This window comes from Cibotium barometz, chromosome 16 (assembly GCF_041138505.1).
Source record: "Cibotium barometz isolate CiBa-2024 chromosome 16, ASM4113850v1, whole genome shotgun sequence".
NCBI lineage: Eukaryota > Viridiplantae > Streptophyta > Polypodiopsida > Cyatheales > Cibotiaceae > Cibotium > Cibotium barometz.
This window is the reverse complement of record NC_141061.1, coordinates 4,511,743-4,530,133: the sequence shown is the minus strand read 5'-3', so window position 1 is coordinate 4,530,133 and position 18,391 is coordinate 4,511,743.

Sequence of the window (18,391 nt, the reverse complement as noted above, 5' to 3'; positions counted from 1 at the left end):
GTACCTAAGCTCTCAAATGAGCCACTTTTTATACAAAAACTCTAAAACTCCCAAAACTTCCCATGTGGGATTATTCTTAAGCCCACTCCCACACTCATCTACAACTTGGAACTCTTTACAAGAGCCCTAAATAAGAATGTCACTTGTTTTCCTGCTTGCATCTTTGTGTTGCATCCTTGCATTGATCGCCACTCGTCACGCAACACTCCCCCCTTCCTATTTTGCGCACGTCCTCGAGCGCGGTAGAAGCAAAAGCTGCAAAAAACAATGGATACAAGTAAAGCCTTTTATTGAAAAAGAAAAAAGAAAAAAGAAAAAAAACCAGCAATGACAATCTCACACGTGAGCATACAAGTGAAAGGCTGATTAGAGTTTTAAAGAGTGCTAAAAGAGGTGAGTAAAGACTAGTCAAAGTGAGACTAAGTGGTAGATAGTGCTATGTAAAGGCAAGTGTGCTTGTACACCGCAGGTTATGACCGCAATCTCAATGTCCTACAAGTATTTAAGTTATTCCTAAGTGGCAAACCTACTTCTAAATATGAGCAATGGTGATTGGACCTCTTCTTCTTTTCTCTCTCTCTCTTTTTTTTTTGGTGTGTGTGTAAAAGATAAATAAAGAGAAAGGTTCCATCCCAATGAGACCCAAGCAATGGCCAAGAGACCTCCACCAAGAGAATCTAAAGGCCGCTAAGTATCTCAAGGGCGACAGACCCTTTTCCTTCTTTTTGACATAAGGAGTATCCCATGAAGATGAGGGATGCGAGCTGGAGGTTTAATGGGATCGACAAAATCAATACCCCATTTTGCAAAAGCACGTGTGCTTAACATAGGCCACAATGGCATATTGTCCCTTGTGATGGGAGGTTTGTTCCTTTGACAATCGTCACAACGTTTTACATATTCTTTGGCATCCATTTGTAAGGTTGGCCACCAAAGGCCAGACCACCTAATCAACTTAGCTGTGGTATTGCTCGAAAAGTGTCCACCCCCAACACCTGCATGTGCATGAGTCAAGATTTTCAAGTAGTCAGCTTCACATACACACATGCGTAAGTTGCCATCCTTGCCCCTCTTGTAGAGTTGGTTCTCTATCAGCAGATAGTTGGCCGCTTCAACTTCAATAGCATGCTTTCGATGTTTAGGAATTTTTTGATCAGTATGACCATGCTGAAGATAGTCCACAATATACTTACTCCAACTTGGTGTAGTTGAAATTTGGAATAATGTGACATTATGAATTGGCTGTTGAATTTGACATGAAGCACAGTTACGAACAAATTTTTCAACATCCGCATGCATGGTAGGCCACCATTGCCCATCTTGAGATATACGTCGCACACAAGTAGTAGCTGATGCATGGATTCCACCGATACCCGCATGTGCCCATTCCAAGATCTCCTCATATTGGTCAGGGTTAGGTATAAGCCGCAACACCATCATTACCCTGACGATATAATCTCCCTGAGATTAACTTGAATGGTCGCCATAGGTCCACATTAGGACCCGCTAGTTGTATCTGCCCACTTGTCAAAATTTCTAAGATGGATTCAGACCATTTAGGAGCTGTCTCTACAAGGAGAAGTGTTGAATCTAACATATCATCATCCACACCCACAGGAGCTTCGCCAAAGGTGACTCGAGATAAATGATCTGCCCTAAGATGAGTTGTTCCTTTTCGGATTGCCACTTCAAAATCAAACTCAAGAAGGATGACAAACCACCTCACAATCCTTCCAATTGCACAAGGCTTATTCACCAAATATAGCAATGCTTGATGGTCCACAAAAAATATGAATTTGTTTGCCAAAAGGTAATGGCGAAACTTTTTCACTGCATATATCATGGAAAAACCTTCTCTTTCTGTTGTGGTATAATTCTTCTCAGCATTGTTCAACTGTCGACTAGCATATGAGATTGGGAAATCCTTATTATGTTCTCCCGATTGAGCCAAAATACATCCGATTGCAAAGTTTGAAGCATCAATATGGACATGAAAGATTTGGTTCCAATCTGGTGCCCGTAAGATGGGTGTAGTCACTAATGCTTGCTTCAACTTTTCAAAGGATTCCTCACACTCATCAGTCCAATTAAACTTTACAAGAAGAGCATATAATGGTTTGGCTAGGACAGCATACATGTAGATGAATCGACGATAATAGCCACAATGTCCCATGAATGTTTGTACCCCTTTAGGGTTGATAGGCCGAGGTAATGAGACAATGACATCAATTTTATCCATATCTGTTGAAATCCCATTGCGAGAAACAATATGGCCCAAAATTTTCCCTTGTCTTACCATGAATTTGCACTTGTCAGGATTCAAGCATATACGATAAACTTGACACTTTTGAAACACAAGTCTGAGGTGTTCTATATGATCACCATGCTCTTGTGAGTGAACACATAAATCATCCATGAAGATCTCAAGAAATTGCCTAAGGTACTCCTTGATTACATGAGTCATTAACCGCTGAAAGGTTGCTGGTGCATTTGTTAGACCAAATGGCATAACACGATAGGCAAAGATGCCATCTTCAGTAGCAAAGGCTGTCTTGTGTTGATCCTTTGGATCAATTGACACTTGATTGTAACCGGAGAATCCATCCAAGAAACTATATGCCTTTTTCCTTGCAACTCGTTCCAAAACATGATCCGTGATTGGAAGTGGGTAATGATCACGTATAGTAGCTGCATTTACCTTCTTGAGGTTTACACATACTCGAAGTTTTCCATTTTTCTTGGGCACCACTATAAAAGGGGAGACCCATTTAGTGTGTTCAATCTCATAGACAAATTTTGCCTCTAAGATCTTGTCTATTTCTTCTTTTATCTTTCGTGTAAAATTCTCATTGTAAGTATAAGGACGTTGCTTGGAAGGCTTTGCGTCCTCTCGCAATGGAATTGTATGCTGGCATATGCTTGGATCAACTCCTTTGAGGTCTTTATAACTCCAAGCAAAAACATCGCGATACTCCTTTATTGTTTGAATTAATAACTTCTCCTCATCTAAGGACAAGTCTGTGGCAATCCACACATAGCGAGGCTCTTCTCCTGGCTTAGCAATATCAATCTTTTTTGCATCTTCTGGACCATCATATGAAACCCCTGGCATGCTTGGCTTTTGTCGCATGGGCTGTTGAAGAACAATCTTCCGATGTTGAAGAGTGTACTGTGTGAAGTTAGGGGGAACATTGAGATTTTGTTCTTGTCCACTTGAGTCATCACTCATTGAAGACCATGCGGTTTTGAGCTCTCCTCTGCAATCTTGCATCAGATTTTTTTGTTCAGTCGTTATCTTTGCACTTCCGACATTCTCTTAGAATCGCTTTTAGACTTGAGTTTTGGTTTTTGTTTCTTCGTTTTTTTGCGATTTTTGCTAACAATTTTTAGCTTTTCTCCTGGTTGGAATCCATCTGATCGTTTTACTTGGTCTTTGATACTATCTTGTGCTTGGACATAGTATAGATATCCGTTCTTTCCTGAGAAGTGAGGTGGTGGTTGAGAGTGTTCATTCTTAAACTCCTTTTTTTTTTGTATTCTCTCACGTCATTCCCTCTCATCTTGTTTATGGATTCTCTTATGGCTCTTACAGCATTTACGTTTAGGTCGGCTTCGAGGGATCTCTATTTGAACCTCCCTTCATCTCAAGAGTAGGCGTGCCTTTCCTAACTCTTCCTCAGGGATTATCACATCATTATCAAAATCAGAGTCCCATCCATCTTCCTTATCAGCATCATTAGCAGATTCGAGTGTTAAATCCTCCACTGAGACTTCCTCTACATGCACTGCTGTTGTGGATGCATCCCCATAGTACAAAACATCTAGAAGGTCACGTGGTTGTACCATTCGTATAGGAATAATGTCATATCCATCTGAGTCACAAAATTGAATTGGCTTAGGTAAAGCACATGTCGATAATTTTGCAAGGACATGACTCCATTCTAGTGGATCAATTAAATGCTCAGGGAAGGGTTGTGGAATGTATGCCTCATCTGATACACTTCGATTACCCTTAAGTCTCTCAGTGTTGAAATCCCTACATGAGGCTCCACACATCCACAGATCTTCTCGCCCATCTGACAATGTAACTCTTGAGCCCTCAGATGAAGCAGAATCAAACTCATCTATTGGAGACCTTGTTACATCACGATATGAGTGATTCTTTAGGTTGACCCTTGTGATGACAGAATCATGTCGGAGGTACAAATAATTGTATCCCCAATCTTGAATCATTTGAAATTGTCGCATGAATGGTCTACCCAATATCACTTCATAGTTTGGATGTTTTCCAAAATCCACTACTGCAAAGGTGTGCTCATATTCAATCCCACATGTGGTGACCAATATGTTCTCAAGCAGCCCAAGGGGATGTTCTAAGCTTCCATCTGCTTATGTCGAGAATGCTGGGGAAGCATTTTGACCGTCTTGTGATTAAGGTCGTGGAGACCTAACTGATAAAGTTGCAACTGCTGGATGGAGAGTCAATGGAGGACGTCTCGCGTAGCAAGGTCGTGAAAAGATGCAGGGGGGAAGAGAGCTTGAGCTCTTGCAAGCACACACACACACTCACAAACCCTAATAGAGAACACACAAGGTGAGAGGCTGAAATCTTCTTCTTCTCTACTCAACACTCAACACACCATATACAAGAATAAGAGTACACACAATATGAAAGGTACTCAACCAAATACATACATGGGTTCTCTATAGTGTGAACCCGACTAAATGAGCTGGCGCTATAACTATGCCAGTCTCTAGAGTGGCTGTCACATAGCCTGTCATCCCACTGGCCGCATATCACCCAAGATCTCACCAACCATGCCAGTGGTGTAAGTGCGGGGCCTATCCCCCAGGCGGGTCATCAGTGTCCACCGCCTCACTAGAGCTCGATATCTCAACACTCCCCCTCGAGCTCAACTCTTTCTCATGTACACCAAGCGAAGCCCTGAATCTGCGGAGCTTCTCTGTACCCAATGCTTTGGTGAAGATGTCAGCTACCTGATCCTCTGTGCTGACATAAACAAGGTCAATGTCTCCTGCCAAGACCTTCTCTCTGACGAAGTGGTAGTGGACCTCTATGTGCTTCGTACGAGCATGAAAGACTGGGTTCCTGGCCAACTGTATACTGCTAATGTTGTCACAGAAAATGACAACTTGTCTATCCACTGATAGACCCAAATCTGCAAGTAGCTTTCTCAACCAAGCTACCTCACATGCTGCCATAGCAGCTCCTCTGTACTCGGCCTCTGTACTCGATAGAGCAACCGTAGGCTGCTACTTGCTGCTCCAAGTCACAGCAGCACTCCCCAAAGAAAACATGAATCCACTGGTAGATCTTCTGTCTGAGATACTACCAGCCCAATCAGCATCTGTGTATCCATGTACACATATCTCTGTCCCAGTCTCATAGAATAGTCCACAATGCAAAGTAGACCTCACATACCTCAGTATGCGTCTCACAGCATCCAAATGCGGTTTCCGTGGAACCTGCATAAACTGACTCACCAACCCAACAGCATAGCTCAAATCTGGTCTAGTGATCGTCATGTAGATCAAACTTCCTACTATGCTCCTGTACATAGTAGGATCCTCCAAGATCTCTCCTGAATCTGCACTCAACTTGCTATTCTGATCCAATGGCACAGAAATAGGCTTACAGCCTGTCATACCATACTTGGACAACATGTCCAAGCCATACTGTCTCTGCAGTAATCCAATACCATGGGGTGACCTAATCACCTCAATGCCCAAGAAATATCTGAGCTCTCCCAGATCCTTCATCTCAAACTTCTGTCTAAGCAAGATCTTTACATCAAAGATCTCTGCATCATGGTCCCCCGTAATGATCAAGTCATCTACATAGATGACAACAAGCACAACCCCTCTATCACCATGTCTCACATACAGCGAGAAATCTGCATTGGCTACATGAAAGCCAATAGTGACAAGATATTCAGAAATCTTGTCAGACCATGCTCTTGGTGCTTGCTTTAAGCCATACAAGGCTTTCTTCAACCTGCAAACATGCTCGGGGTGACCCACATCCTCATATCCAGGTGGCTGCAACATATACACCTCTTCTTGCAAATCCCCATGCAAGAATGCATTCTTTACATCCATCTGATGTAAAGACCATTTCTTTGACGCAGCCACTGCTATCACAACTCTCACCGTTGCCATCTTGGCAACTGGGCTGAAAGTTTCCTCATAATCAATCCTATATGTCTGCGCATATCCTTTGGCTACCAATCTAGCCTTGTACCTGTTTATGCTTCCATCACTGTTATGTTTAACTTTGTACACCCACTTGCATCCAATGGCTTTCTTGCCTTCAGGCAATTGCACTAAATCCCAAGTCTCATTTCCATATAGTGCATCCATCTCCTCATCCATAGCTTTCTCCCAACACACATTTCCAACAGCCTCATCAATGCATGTGGGCTCTACAACCTGCACAACTTTTGCCATATATGCATAGTGATGTGCCACATAACCATCATATGTAAATCTCTGCACAGGGTTCTTCACTCTCCCTGATCTTCGCAGCTTTTCATTCATGGCCTCCATAGCCTTCTTTACACCAGGTGTTCTCATAGCTGGGATCCCAAGCTCCTCATCAAGACTCATATCTGAGCCACTAGACTCTCCATCAACATGAGAATGCCCTGCAGAAATGTCAGGCATACCAAGGGGCTCAACCACTTTCTCTTTTCCTTTACGTGATGTACTAATCACATTTGCAGGGCTGGTATTATGACGCAGCCTGCCACTCCATGGTCTATCAACAGACCCACTAGATGAGGACTCTCCTGGTCCACTCAAAGACTGTGATTGCTGACCTGCATTCTGTGCAACCACACTTCCACTCAAATCAGCCCCAACAGCTTCTTTTTCAGCAGCATACCAGCTGCTCATCTCATCAAAGACAACATCCCTGCTTACCCTCAACTCACGTGTAGCAGGGTTATAACACCTGTATCCCTTTTGCTCAAGGGAATATCCAATAAACACACATTTTTCAGCTTTCGGATCCAGCTTAGTTCTCAGCTCATCTGGCACATGCACATATGCAATGCATCCAAAGACTTTCAGATGAGACAAATCTGGTTTTCTGCCAGTAAACCTCTCCTCTGGAGTTACATCATGTATGGCTGCAGTTGGAGTCCTGTTCATGATGTATACTGCTGTAGAAACAGCCTCAGCCCAATAGCAATGCGGCATATTTTTCTCTTCCATCAATGCCCGCGCAATCTCAGCAATGTGCCTGTTTTTCCGCTCAGCAACTCCATTTTGCTGCGGAGTGTATCTGCATGTATACTGTCTCCGAATTCCATTCTTCTTCAAAAATTCAGAGAACTCATTGGAGAAGTACTCTCCCCCTCCATCTGACCTTAGGCACTTTACATATTTCCCTGTTTGCTTTTCAACCAAAACTCTGAAATTCTGAAAGTGAGTGAACACCTCACTCTTCTCCTTCATGAAATATACCCACACTTTTCTTGTGTGGTCATCAATGAAAGTGACATAGTACCTGCAGCCTCCCATAGACACGGTCTTCGTAGGACCCCATACATCTGAATGCACAACATCTAGTGCATTTCTGCTCACATATCTGTTACGTGGAAACACATGCTTTGTTTGCTTCCCAAATTGGCATGCTTCACATATTTTCTGCATACCTTCCACCTTAAATTTTGGCAGCCCTGTCACGATTCCTTTTGTCTGCATAGACTTCAATCTCTGAACATTTACATGTCCAATTCTTTTATGCCATATGTCTGTGTCTGCAACAACTCCTGAACCATTTGCAAACATCGCAGCACTCATTTCAGGCATGTCTACATCCAACGTAAACATTCTGCCCACTCTGTTGCCTTTTGCAACCAACCTGCACTTGTCTTTGAAATCTTCAACATAACACCCATCAGGGTTAAACCGAACCTGCAAACCCTGCTCAATCATCTGGCCAACTGAAACCAGATTCTTTGTTATGTTCGGTACATGAAGTACATCTGCAAGGTACTTCACTTTGCCATCCTGCATAGATAATGGCACATCTCCAACGTGGGCAATTGGATGAGCAGTGTCATCCCCTGTTTCCACAAAACCTGGTCTTTCCGGGTTCTTCATCTCCTTGAACCACTCCCCATGACTCGTCATGTGGTTCGAAGCGCCTGAATCCACATACCATACATTATCTTTTTGTGCTGCATCAACATTTTCAGACATGGCATTTACAACATGCTGCATAACAAACAACCTTTCATTGTCCTCATTATTTCTGCTTGAGGATGCATAGTTGTTTTGCTGCACTTTCCCATTTTGCATGTCAGCCTGCTTCTTATAACATTCTGACTGCACATGTCCTGGCTTACCACAATAGTAGCATTCACGTGCATCATTATATTGCCTTTGCCAATTTCCACGGCCTCTTTGACTCCCCCTGCCGCTGAATTTGCCTCTTCCACCTGCGTGTTGTTGTTGTTGTTGATTCTGGGACTGTTGTTGTTGTTGCTGCTGCTGGCCATAATTCTGATTACCTGTTCGGCCACCTCCTTGACCGCGTCCACGGCCTCCTCTACCTCGTCCTCTTCCTGAACTCGTGTAGAAAGCCTGTTGCTCTGAACTGTTTTTACTTTGTGAAGCCTGTTGGTCTTCACCCAAGTTCTTCTCTTCGATAATCAGCATAGACACCAAATCTGTAAAGTTGGGAATGTTTTCCCGAGTCTGAATAGACGTCTTAAACGCCTTGTATTGTGGCCCGAGACCACGTAAACAGACTTCCACCTTGTCATCATCATCTACTGACACACCAATAGATGCAAGGGATTCCACAATGCCCTTTATCTTCAATGCATAGTCATTCACAGACATGCTCTTTTTCTCCACAGTATGAAGTTCATTCTTCAACTGTATCTTACGTGCCTTGGTATTTGTTTCATAAAGTTTTACCAAGGTGTCCCACGCCTCCTTGGGGGACTTGGCATCCTGAATGTGCCCAATCATAGTGTCCTGTATACTAATGGAAAGCCAATACATTACTTTCCTGGCTCCTTGATTCCAGTCTTTAAACTCTTTCACATCTGCAGCAGTCGGATTTATATCCGGTATCTCCGGTGCCTCTTCATGCTCACCTTCTATGTAGTCCCAATAGCCTTTTCCCATCAGGAAATTCGTCAACCTGAACCTCCAAGCATGGAAGTTATTCTTGTCAAGCTTCTCTGCCACAATCTGTGTTATGCCATCATTAGACATCTTGCCAAACACACAATTTTACCAGAAACTGCACTCTGGTTTTTCTGCACAAATGCTGTATTTTCTGCACAGCGGTACTGCTATCCACTCAAATGTCACAACCAGTGACCTCAATGCACATACATACACCCAATGGCAACTGTAGACCTCTTTGCAGCACCCACAGTGTCTGCACAGTCAATCTGTCTTCCTGCAGTACTTGAAACAGAGTTCTGCAGAGAATCGATGACTTACCCGCAGTGCTCGAAATCACCTGCTTTCTGAAAAACGGAGGTCCAGACGTGCCCGAAACGCGTTTTCGGCCCGAAAATAACAGTCCAAAGGACTATATAGTTGCCCTGTAGCTTCACTCCCGCGAAGAAAGCTCCTCAATCGGAGATCGTTTGCCGGTGCCTCCCGTAGAGCTCCCGACAAGGGTGTAGTCACCAACACAATAGGGAAGAGTAGTTGAAGCTCTTACCCTCGTACCGCTTCCTGTGGTTCTCTTGCTTGCAGCTCAGCCCTTAGCACGAACCAGGCTCTGATACCATGAAAAGATGCAGGGGGGAAGAGAGCTTGAGCTCTTGCAAGCACACACACACACTCACAAACCCTAATAGAGAACACACAAGGTGAGAGGCTGAAATCTTCTTCTTCTCTACTCAACACTCAACACACCATATACAAGAATAAGAGTACACACAATATGAAAGGTACTCAACCAAATACATACACGGGTTCTCTATAGTGTGAACCCGACTAAATGAGCTGGCGCTATAACTATGCCAGTCTCTAGAGTGGCTGTCACACAGCTTGTCATCCCACTGGCCGCATATCACCCAAGATCTCACCAACCATGCCAGTGGTGTAAGTGCGGGGCCTATCCCCCAGGCGGGTCATCAGTGTCCACCGCCTCACTAGAGCTCGATATCTCAACAGGTCGGCCGAGGTCTTGACCAGCCTCGGTTCGATTTAAATGGTGAGCTTCCGGTACAGTGGATGAGGGACCAAGGAAGCGGCCTATGAGTGAAGCGCTAGGTGACCTGCGAAGGATCCTAGAGGGTGCTGACCATACGGTGCTTGGGCTCTGAGTCGCCGAAGATACCCACACGTGCGTCGTGGAAGATATTGGAACAAGGAGTAAGAGTTGTTTTCTGAAACCGAGTATGGATCTAGTTGATTGACCTTGCTGGTCCTCAACTGATCCTCAACTGATGAGTCCATAGCTCTCTTATATGGATCTGTTGGTTGATCTTACTGATCTTCAACGAGGATTTTATCTTGATTTTTATAAGTGATTATCTACCGGGTACTATGAGCTAGGAACTATAGAAAAGGCCCCTGTGTGAATAGGTGGTGAGCGTTCTGGTTGCCCATGATGCCATAGATACTCCGATGAATGGAAATTAAGATTCAACCGGATACTTGGAAGTTTATGATCAGTAACACTATGATTTCATTAAATGACTAAATTAAATACATTTGAATCTAGGAAAAAGGCAATTTCATATTGGGTGTGTAAGTGGTGTGACTGGAGTTAAATTTGCTTGAAAATCCGGCTAGGGGGCCTGGGAACTCTTTTTCCTGGTACCCGGGACAAAACCTAACCAAATTCCTAATTGGATCCCATCACTACAGTGGTTGGGCGGTTGGCTAACCCATGGGGCTGGATGGGATTAGAGACTGGACTGATGGATCCGTAAATCAAGGCTCAATTTCTGTTTAGTTCGATAGATGAAGTAAATCCCGGATAAAAATTGTTCTATGGAAAAGAATCAACGGCTGTGCCTCTCAATGCCTCTCAATGAGGAAAAAAGCATTGATCTCTATGATCCAAGTACAGTCTTTTTCCCTGATCTGACTATGGGACTTACGGGTTCGGTCAGACGAGCTCAGTTAGTTAAGGCTTTTGACTATGTTAGGAAAAAGTTATCCTCGTGGAATCGCTCGTGCTTTCCGGGCAAGAGAAGTTTTTCCGAGTTCAGTTTGGAAGAATCAAGGAATTAGTCACCTGTCCGGTTTGGGCGAGGCCCCGAGTGTGGGACCCTGCCCCGTGCAAGATGTGCTACTTCCGCTGCTAGCACCCCGAATCCGTTGCGCGGTGGGGACAACGATCTTACAAAACCTCCAACATCAAAGTTTTAACAGCCTCTCTCTCTCTCTCTCTCTCTCTCTTTGAGGATCTCTCTGCTTTAGCTTCTTCCTCTTCTTAGCTATGGAGCCTTTGCAAGCTGTGTGTGTAGTGTTGAGATTCAAGCTTGTTGTCAGTGTGTGCTAGCTGTGCTATGTGCTAGCATGTTAGGTAGGAACATGTGTGAGACATAAATGACCGCGTCCAGCTGGTCATAGTGTGTGGACATTAGCTAGGGTTAGTTGTGTGTGGACACAACAGTGTGTGGACACAACAGTGTGTGGACACAACAGTGTGTGGACACAACACAATAGTGTGTGTGTATATTATGGATTATGGCTTTATGCATTGTGTGAGAAGGGAGATGGCTTCCCTCTATGGTTAGGGTTTGCAATATACATTAGGGTTTGCTCCTGTGTGTGTGTGTCTCCTCTCCCTCTACCTATTTTTCATCATGGTATCAAAGTGTGGTTCTCTCTATTAGGGTTTATGAGTGAGTGAGAGAAGAGGGAGAAGAAGCGTGAAGCTTGCCATTGATGCTGTGAAGCTTGGAGCACACCGATTGTAGGTGATTCAAGCACAAACAAGGCAAATTAGGGTTGCCCAAAGCAAAAGAAAATTCTGGTTTTTTGCAAGCTTTCCATTGGAGCTTGGAAGCGGTGATGTATGGTGAAAATAGATGCAATCTGGAAAAGAAACATGTATGTGACAAGGATGAATGTATTGGCAAATCATGTGCAAGCCCTACAATGAATTTGGAGCAAATATGATGCATTTAAGTGATTGAAAATTACTGGTTTTGAAGCTCTCACAAAACAGAGAAAAAGAGTCACTTGGTGGATGAAATTAGAGCAAGTTTTTTGCAAAAATAAAATAATTGATGGGTTACACACATGCCTTGGAGTGTTAGGCAACAATACATGGTCTTAATTATCACTATAATTAGCCCAAATACCCTCAAGAGCAGGCGGCGCAGCTCATACAGAGAAAACAGAGTAGTTTTCTCACATGTTTGATAAGTGGAGGCCAAATTCCACTTGTGTGATTGATAACTTCCAAAATTAGCTTAGCAATTGTGTGGTACATACACTTGAGAAGGAGTCTACATGATTGGTTGGAGCAATTATGATCTATGTAGCTGGAAATGAGCTGATTAAACAAGCTGTCTACTGTGTTTAGTGAAACAGAGTGTGATTAATCGACTAATTACTCTCTCATCTTAAACAATTGGTCTAATTCCTTTTACATGGAGTTAGTGGACATCATTTCTAAGCTAATGAATGCCTGGTCTCTCAATTTGGATAAGCATTAAAGAAATAAGAGCCATTTTACTACTGGTTTTACTGGTTTTTCTCAAAACAGAGAAGGGGGTTTGACAAAATTGGTTTTACTGGTTTTTCTATTTTTCTCAAAACAGAGAAGGGGGTTTGACAAAATTGGTATGTACACACCTTGGTTGGTGTTGATATGCAACATTGAGCTTTTTTAGGTGTCAATGCAAGTTATCCACACTTGATTGAACCACTACATTGCAATTTGGAGCCTTGGAAAGTGCGTCAAAGCAGGGTACCTTGGACTGCGTATGCCAGTTCATTTTGGATGCAGTTTGATTTTCTACATCAAAAGTGAAGTTTGTTGAGTACTTTGGAGTATCTGGAACAATTATAAGAGCATGGTTGAGCTGAGGAAGGCTCGTTTACAGATTTGGACGTGTGCGGAAGGTGCATTTACATTGAGCAAATATGTCAGATAATCTAGTACAAATTGTGGGTGAAAAATTGGACAGGAAGAACTTCCAAGCATGGAAGTACAGGAGGATCAAAAGTTTTCTGAAGGAGGGAAAAGGTTTTTGGTATTACAGGTGCGGAGCCAGAGCCTGAACTACCCCAACAACCTACAAAGCAACAGGTTATAGCTCATAAGCAATGGACAGAAAGAGCATACAAAGTTTTGCATTATCTATCTATATGTATCTCGGATGCTATACTCATACATATACATGATGTTGAGAATCCCAAGGATGCATGGGATACATTGGTAAAGCTCTTTGATACAGACACTGTTGCTCGCAAGTCTCAGTTGTTGCGACAACATATTCATAATGTGAAACAGAAAGGAAGAAGCATCCATGATTATGTACAAGAGATAAAGAAGTATGCAGATGCATTGGCAACAATCAATGCCCCCATGCCTGATGATGATTTGGTAGATGTAAGATTCCTCCCCAGCCTCTCAAAATGTCCAGCATCTTCCCCTGTAATCAATCCCTCTTCAGAAATATAAAAGACTTGTTTCTAACTGTTTTATCCTAGAGAGAGAATATTCAGATTTTTAATATTTTTGGATAGAAAATTATCTCATCTTATTAAAATAAGCTCCCCTGAAACAGAAATTCAAAAAGAACTTTTCAATGTGCAATTGGAATTAATTGGAAATGGGTATAAAGGACCTTAGCCTAAGGGTCTAGATTTTCAAAAAATTTTGGATTATGGTCCAATTAAGGTTCCTATGGGCCAATAGCATCAATCCATGTGTAGGGAGGAGATAAATCCAATTTTGTAAAAGAAGATACCCAAAAATGAGTAAATGCTCACATAAGATGAAGAGTTGAAAATGTACAAGGTTTATTAGTAAAAAACTATGAGCAATATTAAAAATAAGAGATATTTTGGGTATAATGATTTCATATTGACACTATGTAAGGAAGGGGAGTTCTTTAAAGGAGGTGCATATTTCACATAAGATGAAGAGTTGAAAATGTACAAGGTTTATTAGTAAAAAACTATGAGCAATATTAAAAATATGAGATATTTTGGGTATAATGATTTCATATTGACACTATGTAAGGAAGGGGAGTTCTTTAAAGGAGGTGAATATTTCACATAAGATGAAGAGTTGAAAATGTACAAGGTTTATTAGTAAAAAACTATGAGCAATATTAAAAATATGAGATATTTTGGGTATAATGATTCTATTTTGACACATATGTAAGGAAGGGGAGTTCTTTAAAGGAGGTGCATATTTCACATGCTTGAATGAGTTTTAAACTCATAAAAATTGAGATATTTCATCTCTCCTCTCTCCTAATTCAAGTCTAGTTACAAAAAGTTAGCTCAACTGACCTAAAAATGGTCAAAAATTGACCAAACTGAGTTGGAAAATTCTAGAATCAGTTTGTTTGGTTTTAGGAGCTCAATTTTTCCTATAAATAGAAGCCTCTCCCTTGTTGAAAAATATATAGTGTTTATGCATCGTTACTCTACTCCACCTAAGCCAAGAACTGTGAATTCATTAATAACTAGTTTTTGGAGCTTCCCTCTTTCTTTAAATCCCATTAGTGGCTCCATCAACATACTTAACCAATTGATTGGTTGGGGGCCTCTACCGTGAACAAAGAATCAAGCAAATTGTAAGGTAATTAGTGAATTTTGATCATTTTCTATAATTTCTCAATGTTTCTCTCTTCTCAACCCCTCTCAAGCTTGAGAAGCTTAATTGGTATGGTTTTTTAAATGCTATTGAAGTTAATTGGTGAATAGTAGTGAAGAGTTACATAATTTGATGAATGCTATTGAAGTTAATTAATTAATGATAGTAAAGAATTACATAAATTTCTAATTATGTTTAAATTCTAATGGTTTTTATGTAATTTCTCTCTCTCACTCAAGAAATGGTCATACTCATGACCCATTCTCAATCCAAATGAAGCTTTTCATAAAGTTTTTCCTTAACCCAAGATTAAGTTATGCTTGAGGCTAAATTAATGGCTTTTTTCTATGCTTTTAGTTTATGTATATTGATGATTCAATCCATTATGGATTAATGATCCAATTAGAGATCATTTTAATTATTTCCTTAATGATAAGCTTTATCCCTTAGAAAAATTGAGATTTATAAGTCATAGTAGCGGAGCTATGGCAAAATTTTTATAAAAATTACGCATAAAATAATTTCATTCAAAGCATAAAAAGAGGACTTCCTACCATATTCTAGGAATTATCATCCTAGATTAATTGAAAGAAATTCATTATAATCATGGAGAAATTAAATTTTTATATTATGCATAAAGGATAAGTTTTTATATCAAAAGTGTTACTTTTACCATTTTGATTTTCATGCATAGAAGTATGCATAATGGATAAATTTTTATATCAAAAGTGTTATTTTTATCAATTTTTATTTTCATGCATAGAAGTATGCATAAAGGATAAATTTTTATATCAAAAGTGTTATTTTTATCATTTTTATTTTCATGCATAGAAGTATGCATAAAGGATAAATTTTTATATCAAAAGTGTTACTTTTACCATTTTTATTTTCATGCATAGAAGTATGCATAATGGATAAATTTTTATATCAAAAGTGTTATTTTTATCAATTTTTATTTTCATGCATAGAAGTATGCATAAAGGATAAATTTTTATATCAAAAGTGTTATTTTTATCATTTTTATTTTCATGCATAGAAGTATGCATAAAGGATAAATTTTTATATCAAAAGTGTTACTTTTATCATTTTTATTTCATGCATAGAAGTATGCATAATGGATAAATTTTTATATCAAAAGTGTTACTTTTATCATATTTGAATTTCATGCATAAAGGTATGCATAAAAGTTGATTATTTTATTATAAAAGTGTGTCTTTTATTATATTGAATTTCATGCATAGAGGTATGCATAAAAGTTGATTATTTTATTATAAAAGTGTGACTTTTATCATAATTGAATTTCATGCATAGAGGCATGCATAAAAGTTGATTATTTTATTGTAAGAGTGTTACTTTTATCATATTGGATTTCATGCATAGAGGTATGCAAAAAAAGATATTCTTTTTATACTAAAAGTGGGATTTTCATCATAAATGGATTTTATGCATAACTTAGATGCATAAGAGAAATTCTTTTATTCTAAAAGTGTAATTACTACCAAATTGAATTTATGCATAAGAAGATGCATAAAAGATTGATTTTAATTTCGAAAGTGTTAGTCTCCTTAAATGGAATTTATGCATAAATAAATGTGTAGAGAAATCTTATATCAAATATAAGAATTCTCTTAAAAAAGATATGAAATGTGATAAGATGTGATAAGAGGTGTATGAGATGTGATAAGATTTGATAAGATGCGTATGGAAAGTGATAGGATGTGATAAGAGGTGTATGAGATGTGAAAAGATGTGATAAGATTTGTATGAGATGTGATAGAATGTGTTAAGATGAGTTAGGATGTGTTAAGATGTATATGGGATGTGATAGGACGAGAATGGATGTAATATGGTTGTATGAATGTGATGTGGATGTATACATGTAGATGTATATGTATGAATGTGAATGTGGATGCGGATGTGGATGTGGATGTATGGATGTAGATACGGATGTGTATGTATGTATGTGGATGTGTATGTATGAATGAGGATGTGAAAATGGAGGTATGTATGTAGATGTGGATGTATGGATGTAGATACGGATGTGGATGTATGTATGTGAATGTGGATGTATGAATGAGGATGTGAAAATGGATGTATGCATGTGAATGTGGATGTATGAATATGAATGTGGATGTGTGGATGTGGAAATGGAGGTATGGATGTATGAATATGGATGTGGATGTATGCATGTAGATGCGTATGTATGAATGTGAAATTGGATGTATGATGTGGACGTACGAACATGGATATGTATGTAGAATAATGAATATGAAGGTGTATGTGAGATAATGTGTAGTCTATATGAGTGAATGGATGAGAACGAGTACACATTGAATGGAATGTGGAATAAGTAATGTGGTCCGAGAGTGGATAATATGGAAAGACAAGAGTTCGTTATAGAAACTGTATTTTGTGACTGTTTGTAAATGACTGTTTTATGTTAAGAATGCTGGAGAAGCATTTTGACCGTCTTAAGGATTAAGGTCATGAAGACTGAACTGATAAAGTTGCAACTGCTGACGGAGAGTCAATGGAGGACGTCTCGCGTAGCAAGGTCGATCGAGGTCTTAACCAGCCTCGGTTCGATTTAAATGGTGAGCTTCCGGTACGGTGGATGAGGGACCAAGGAAGCGGCCTATGAGTGAAGCGCTAGGTCACCTACGAAGGATCCTAGAGGGTGCTGACCATACGGTGCTCGGGCTCTGGGTCGCCGAAGATACCCACACGTGCGTCGTGGAAGATATTGGAACAAGGAGTAAGAGTTGTTTTTTGAAACCGGGCATGGATCTAGTTGATTGACCTTGCTGGTCCTCAACAGATGAGTCCATGGCTCTTTTATATGGATCTGTGGGTTGATCTAGTTGATCTTCCACGGAGATTCCATTCTATTATATGAATATATTGCCGGTTACTATGAGCTAGGAACTATGGAAAAGGCCCCTGAGCGAACAGGTGGTGAGCGTTCTGGTTGCCAATGATGCCATAAGTATACCAATGAATGAATGACTGGAAATAAGGATTCAACCAGAGACTTGAGGATTGTCATCAGTGACATAATGGTTTTATTAAAGGATTGTTTTAAAGCTAGTTGATGCTAAGAAAAAGGCAATTTCATATTGGGTGTGTAAGTGGTGTGACTAGTTTTATGTTTGCATGAACTTCCGGCTAGGGGGCCTTGGAACTCTTTTCCTTGGTACCCGGGACAAAACCTAACCAAATTCTTAATTGGATCCCATCACTACAGTGGTTGGGCGGTTGGCTACTAACCCATGGGATCGGATGGGGTTAGGCTGGACTGATGGATCCGTAAATCGAGATTTAATTTCTATTATTACGATAGATGAAGTAAATTCCGGATAGAAATTGTTCTATGGATAGGAATCAACGGCGGCTGTGCCTCTTGATGGGGAAAAAAGCGTTGATCCCAATGATCCAAGTGCAAGTTTCTTCCTTGATTGACCAAGTAGTGTTAAAGGTGCAGTCAGATCAGTTGATCCGTAATGATCTTGACTACGTTAGAGTAAAGAGTTATCCTGGTGGAATCGCCCGTGCTTCCGGGTAAGGGAAGTTTTTCCGGGTTCGGTTTTGGAAAAACTG